Source organism: Hevea brasiliensis, chromosome 8 (assembly GCF_030052815.1).
Source record: "Hevea brasiliensis isolate MT/VB/25A 57/8 chromosome 8, ASM3005281v1, whole genome shotgun sequence".
Taxonomy (NCBI): Eukaryota; Viridiplantae; Streptophyta; class Magnoliopsida; order Malpighiales; family Euphorbiaceae; genus Hevea; species Hevea brasiliensis.
This window is the reverse complement of record NC_079500.1, coordinates 91,366,870-91,373,420: the sequence shown is the minus strand read 5'-3', so window position 1 is coordinate 91,373,420 and position 6,551 is coordinate 91,366,870. Positions and strand designations below refer to the sequence as shown.

At 33.3% G+C, this 6,551-nt stretch overlaps 1 pseudogene; it reads right to left on the bottom strand.

Moving 5' to 3' along the window:
- Positions 1 to 819: 819 nt before the first annotated feature.
- LOC110642555 (ankyrin repeat-containing protein BDA1-like) lies at positions 820 to 4,644 on the bottom strand (annotated as a pseudogene).
- Positions 4,645 to 6,551: the final 1,907 nt, after the last annotated feature.

Below are 6,551 nucleotides of genomic sequence, written 5' to 3'. Positions count from 1 at the left end.
AGGTTTCATCTCAAATAACTCATAATCACGGATGAGGAGGTTTGCCTTTGACTCTTTCACCACATCAGTCCCTTCATATGTGACTTCTAGTTTGTCCCATATTTCTTTTGTAGTTTGACTTCCTAGAATACGATTGTACTCATTAATATTAAGAGCACAATGAAGAATATTAATAGCCTTGGCATTTGTAGAAATTTTCTTCAAATCATTATCATCAAATTCAACTTTAGCTTTAGGAATTTGTACAGTTCCTTCACTGGTTTTATAAAGAATATAAGGACCATCTTTAATTATTCTCCAAGCATCAATGTCAACAGATTGTATAAAGTTTCTCATTCTAGTTTTCCAAAAGAAGTAATTTGTGCCATTAAAAAGTGGTGGTCTAATGATAGAATAACCTTCAGCTAAGGGGGCAGGTATATCAGCTGAGTTTCTAGATGAACCAGCCATGTGAATGGATCACTCTAAGGGGTTTAATCCTTAAGCAAGAGAGACAAGCTCTGATACCAAATTGATGTCTCAAAATATGTCCAAGAGGGGGGTGAATTGAACTCTAAAAACAATTTTTTGGTTTTTGCTCAAAACCTTTGAAAAATTATAGCTTGGTTCAACTTAATTGTCTAATGTGAAATTTGAACAATACAGCTCTATTGATAAGTTGATTCAAAGTTGGGTCATAAGTAATCAATATACTGATCTAACAGAATATATTGGCATTCAGTAGAAATTTCAGTAATCTAAATAAGTTTACAACACAGCAAAAAGAGTAGTACACCAGATATATTAATTGACAGCAAATCAAACAATAAGCAGATTAAATCAGATGATAGCAGATTCAGCAGTAAACCAATTTTCACAGTTTGCAGCAAGTTTAACAATAAACAGTATCAACTTTCATATCAGCAAAAGCACCTCAATCAGAAAGATAAAATGCATAAGTGTAAAGAGTAAGGGTTGAGAAAATTGAACACTGAATTTTTATAGTGGTTCCGCTCAACTAGCCCATCCACTCGCTCAAAGATCCCACTTTGAGTCTTCACTTCACTATTCTTCTCTTTTGAAGGCAAGAGACAAAAGCCCTTTACAAATCTTCTTACCAAAGCTTTTACAAGTAGCTTCACACTTCTACTAAGTGTTATCCCAAACACTTTTCACAATCAAGTTTCAATAGGTGCTTAAATGACCTCTCATAAATGATAATAAGGTGTTTAAAACTCACTCTTACTCAATACAATAGAATCTATAAAGAAGAGATGATTAGATAAGCCAATGATGAGCAATAAAAACACTTTGAGCACTTTGAATGAAAGCTTTTATGATTTTAAACAGTGGAGAGACTTTCATTAAGTGCAAAATGGCCAAAGGTAGGTGTATTTATAGCTTTGAAACTTTTTGACCGTTTGAGAACTCATTTGAACGTTACAATTACGAATTTCAAGAAAATAACCATTATTTTATCTTTTTCTGTGATGTTGTGCAGAGTTGAGACAGTTAGCATACTGGAAAAAGTAGCAAACCAGTTAGCATACCAAAACAAGTAGCAAACCAGTTAGCATACCAGGAAACTTTTTCTGCATAACTTTCAAAACTTTAAAACTTTAGACCAAATCATAATCAAATGCTTTTAGGCCAATAATGATATTTAAAAGAAAAATCTTTTGAGGGATTGAAAATGAGTATCATTGACTTCTACTCCTCAATTCTTTTCATAAGCAATCCTAGAAATTAAAACTAACTTCTATACTATATGTACCTTCAAATTTGATTTTCAATGCAGCCTTGGAAGGTAACATTTTCTTCTTTTATCTCCTTTAATTCGTCATGTGTTATCTTAAAATGTCATCATTTCTTCAACAGCACGAATTTATCATGAAATTCTTGAGTCTTTTCCTTTGTTCTTTGAGAAGCACTACACTTAAAACAATGTTAGTTTGATTCTAGTTGAGTTTTGGTATCATCAAAATCTATGCTCCTTTGAGCTTGTGGGGTCAACAGAGGCGAAATAGGTAAGTGCTGCAAATGAGATTGTAACAGACATGGCTAACGTCAACAACCACATACAAAGTTTATTCTTGAGAGGAAACCCACTCACAAGCAGAAGGATGACACTAGGAGAAGAAACAAATGCAATGCTGTTAAAAGTCAAGAACCTGTAGTAGGCAATTCCAGGACTGTATAAGAAAACTGAAGTTCCTGCTTGGCATGCATAGTCACTCCTGCAAAAGAAACCTTGTGTCACACCTGCCTTCCACCCTATAGAGGCAAATGTGATAAGGAAAAACTGATAGAGTTTCTTCTAAAATATAGCTAATTGGACATATGAAACCTGCTGAGAACCTAGAAGAATATGTAAAAATATACATATATACATAAAGTGGCTCCATGCCAAATATATATATCATCTTCATAGATACATGATTTTTCCCTCTGTGGGAACCAAAAATAATATAAATACAGACTTTAGGTGGGTAGTAGCCTAAACACATAGATAATATATACAATAATCCAAAATGGTTAAAATTTACAAAAGGAATATGTTGGCTCGACCTCCACTAGACTCTGCAGCTGGTGAAGTGGAAGAAAGGACAATGCTGATAAATGAGGGCTGCTGATGGAAGGATCACCAAAAAGAATCTAAAATATTGAAATATAAGAGGTGAGTACAACTACTCAATGAGCGGATAAATAAAGAACAAAGGGAGAATAGACAAGGTTTTGGTACTTAATAGTACCATGTGCTACACTAACATATATTAGCTGAATAAATATCATTTGCTATAATTCACATAACTAAGATAAAACAAAATTTCATGCTGTAAAAAAAATATTGTAGAAATAGCTTTGCTAATAATCATAAAATCAGTAATATTCTCATACACTCACAATATGCTTCTTATAGATAATACTGGCATCTCAAGTGCATATAATAAACTCGGGTAACCTGAGAGCAATGCTGACATCCTGGGCTCTATGATGACACTAACGGCCCAAGAGCAATAAATATATATTATAGCTTAAAGAACCTAATTTCAATCTCAACCAAATATTTAGGACCTAAAGAACCTAAATATAATTATCATTATTGAAAACTAATTCTTAATATTCACCTCTTAAAAATACCTAATACATATGCATATATATTATAGCTATGAATTTCCTTGAAATTAATCCATAGAAACTCTTACTTCAATATCAACTTTACCACAAATCTTTATCCTAAACTTGCCTCCCTCAATTTCTTTCTCCATAGAAATCACAATTAAATAATAAAGGAAATTAATTTAAGTTTAATATTTCACAAGAAAAAGAGGAAGAAAAACTTACCTATTAAAACTTAATTTGTGCTATTATGGGAAGAAATGAGTTTTAGCTAATGTTTTTATGGATTTATGGGTGTAATTGAGTGATTTGGACGTAAAAGAAAGGATAAGGAAGAAATTTGGATTAAAGATGGAGGGATCAAGGTGAAATTTGGCTATGGAGTGTGTGAAATTCTCCTCCTTATTCTGCTACCGGAAGTTGCCCTGTTCTGTTTATTTATTTATTTTTATTATATATATATATACACACACACACAAATTCTAGAGTTATCTTTTTATGGGCCCTCTAATTTAGTTTCATGGGTTGGACTACTTGGCTGGGCCTTACACCTTGGGTGGTGCTTGTAGTATTTTTGCCAGACACCTCCTGGTGAGTTGATTCCTACTTGGAATGTCATGGTTGCAATTACTGTAGCTACTATCATCAGTGATCCTCTTGTTTCTTCTATCCAATTGCCCTTGTATTCCAAGTATTTGTTGAATTTTACAAACCATGATTTTGCTGTTGATGCTTTACTGCTCGAAACAATAACTGGGCTATTTGATTTTAGTTGGAGACTGTTTGGGGTCCATAACTCTTGTAGCACCAGCTTCAATCAAAATTTTTTGAATTTCCAGGCTTGAAAATTCTCGGCAAATATTACGCTCAAGTGCATCCAAAGCTGTGAAACTCATTTTATTTAAGGTATTTACTCCTGCTTTTACTCCAACTACTGAAAGCAACACAAATAACAAATTTTCTAAATAAATTTCAATTAAGAGGCTTTTAAAAGAAAGGAAATCATAAAAATTAATAAAAAAAATAGAGGATAAATTATGATGAGAAAAAGTCTACCTTTAGCTGTTTCAGCGTGGTAGCTAAATGCAAAATGGTGTTGCCATCTTTATTTCCTCTTAGGAGCTCATCTTCATCACGGCCAAAACTCTCCAATAACTTCAAAGCCTTCAAATGGTTATATTTTACACACAGGTGCAGGACTGTGTCTCCATCAAGCAGCAATGAAGTAGACTCTGGTCGTTCACTCGCTTATTGTTTTATAATCTCTACTCGGCCTCTCATGGCTGCTAAGTGGAGAGGAACTCCACCATCCTGATCATGAATCAAGCAAACATCATTATTTGCACCTAACAGAGCTCTGACAGTATCTATATGGCCTTCAGCGGCAGCCAAATGAAGTGGAGAGCGATTCAGGACATCGAGCTCCATAGCCATTTTAGGGTTTCTTCTTATGATAGCTATGGTGAAATCAAGATGACCCAGCAAAGATGATATATGCAAAGGTGTTTCAGAGAAGGAGGTGAATGAAACTTTGTTGAGAATACATTGGTCATTTTAGATCAATCTTTCCAATGTTTCTGCATCACCGTATATTGCTGCTGTACAAAACTCGGTTATGTTTTCTTCTCTAGGTCTTCTGTCCATGATTGCTCTCTAGCCCATCAGGTTAAAACTGCTGCCGTGAACTCAAGGATAAGAAAGAGAGTTCCATATGTATATTTTGTATGGCAGTTCTTGCTACCCATATTGAGTTCAAGAAGATTGATTAATTTAATTTTTTTTTATTCTTATACGTTTTGGTCTTCTTTAGAATATTTCTTGGAGGACTGATTTCAATTTTCATGCAATAAAAAAAAAATATTGTTTTGGTAGCACATTACAAGCAATTATAATAATTGGTAGTTCATATTTATCTACGCCAAGGAATTATAATGAAAATTTTACTCACGAGTGTTTAATATGAGTAGTTTGATACTCTTATCTTATTTTTTAAGGGAGGTCGAGTGTTCATCAACGTGAATAGAGAAGCCTATTAGGAGTCCTTCACCACTTAGCGAGCCAACCTGATGTGAACATATTAGTTTTCATTCAGACTGAGGATGCCTACGGAACACAAAATAAAATAAAAAAATTATAATGAAAACTTTTTCACACTTCTAGATTGGTTTTGATTTCTTCTTTGAATTAGTCGTGGTGTGGTCTTCGTATGGAGGTTGTCCAAGATTTCATCCATTGTCAGAGTCGTCGGTTCAAGACTATTAGATTTATTTAAAGAGTAATTCTTAAGTATACTTGTGGTAGTTAGTCTACAGTCTCATATAACCTCATATAAACTAATTAACCAATACAATTTTTTATATTAATAAATTATAAATAAAAATATTATTTATTTTAAAAAAAATTTGAACTATAATAATGTGAATTAATATAATCATAAATAAATAAGTTATTTATCATTAATTATATATTTTTAAACTGATAAGTGCATAATTTATTAATTTTACTCCCATCATATTTAGTGTTTCTAGTGTATTTTTATGTCTAATTCAGTTAATTAAAGTATAATTATCAATTAAGCATATTTTTAGAGAGTTATTGGAATAATTGTGTTACATGGAGAATTTTTCAGCATTTGTATTAATTTGGCATTTGCTGTAATTTTAAGGTGATTTTAAAGTTGTGGGTCTCCGAATTGAGTGCTGTTTAATTCATTGAAAAGCTAAGTCAGAGCACTACAAATGACAAAGAGGGACCAAAGCCCAAATCAGTCTCCAAAGTTATCAAAATGAGCTATGGATCAATTACAAAAACCCACTCTTGATGTATCATGACCAATCTTGGGATTTATTTTATATCTGGAGCTTCGGAGATCCAAATGAAGCAAACCCAGGCCCAATTGAACCTTAAGAGCCACCTCTACAATTGTTGTGAAGAGCTGGAAGCGAAATAAGGCCATTTTAATTGTAAAAAATGGCAATGAAGTTGTTATTATGGGCTGGATACTTTGTCAGAACCAGTTTCAGTTTTTGGCCCATAACTTGGGCTGTAGACCTTCGATTTAGGCAAATGTGTATTGTTGGAAAGCTAAGAAGTCGGACTACAACTTTCCTGAAGAAGGCAGAGGCAGAATCGCAAGAGAAGAAACTAAAAATTAGTCGTGATTGCAGAGCAGAGAATCTGTCCTTTCAAAATTCAAAAGTTTTCCAAGTTTGTGGATTAGGTTTTGGATTATAAAGACCATCTTTGGCAACAACGGAGACACATCCATTTAGCAGCCTCGACATCTTCAACATCTTCATTCTCCATTCACGTTCATAGTTTTAGATTTCTCCATTTTATTTTTCTTTTGTATGCCATGAACATGAGCGGCTAAGTTCTAAATTCAGTTCAAGAGATTCTAGTTCTTATGTATGATTTGTGAGACTAGGTTCTAAATTTAAATTATGTCTTTT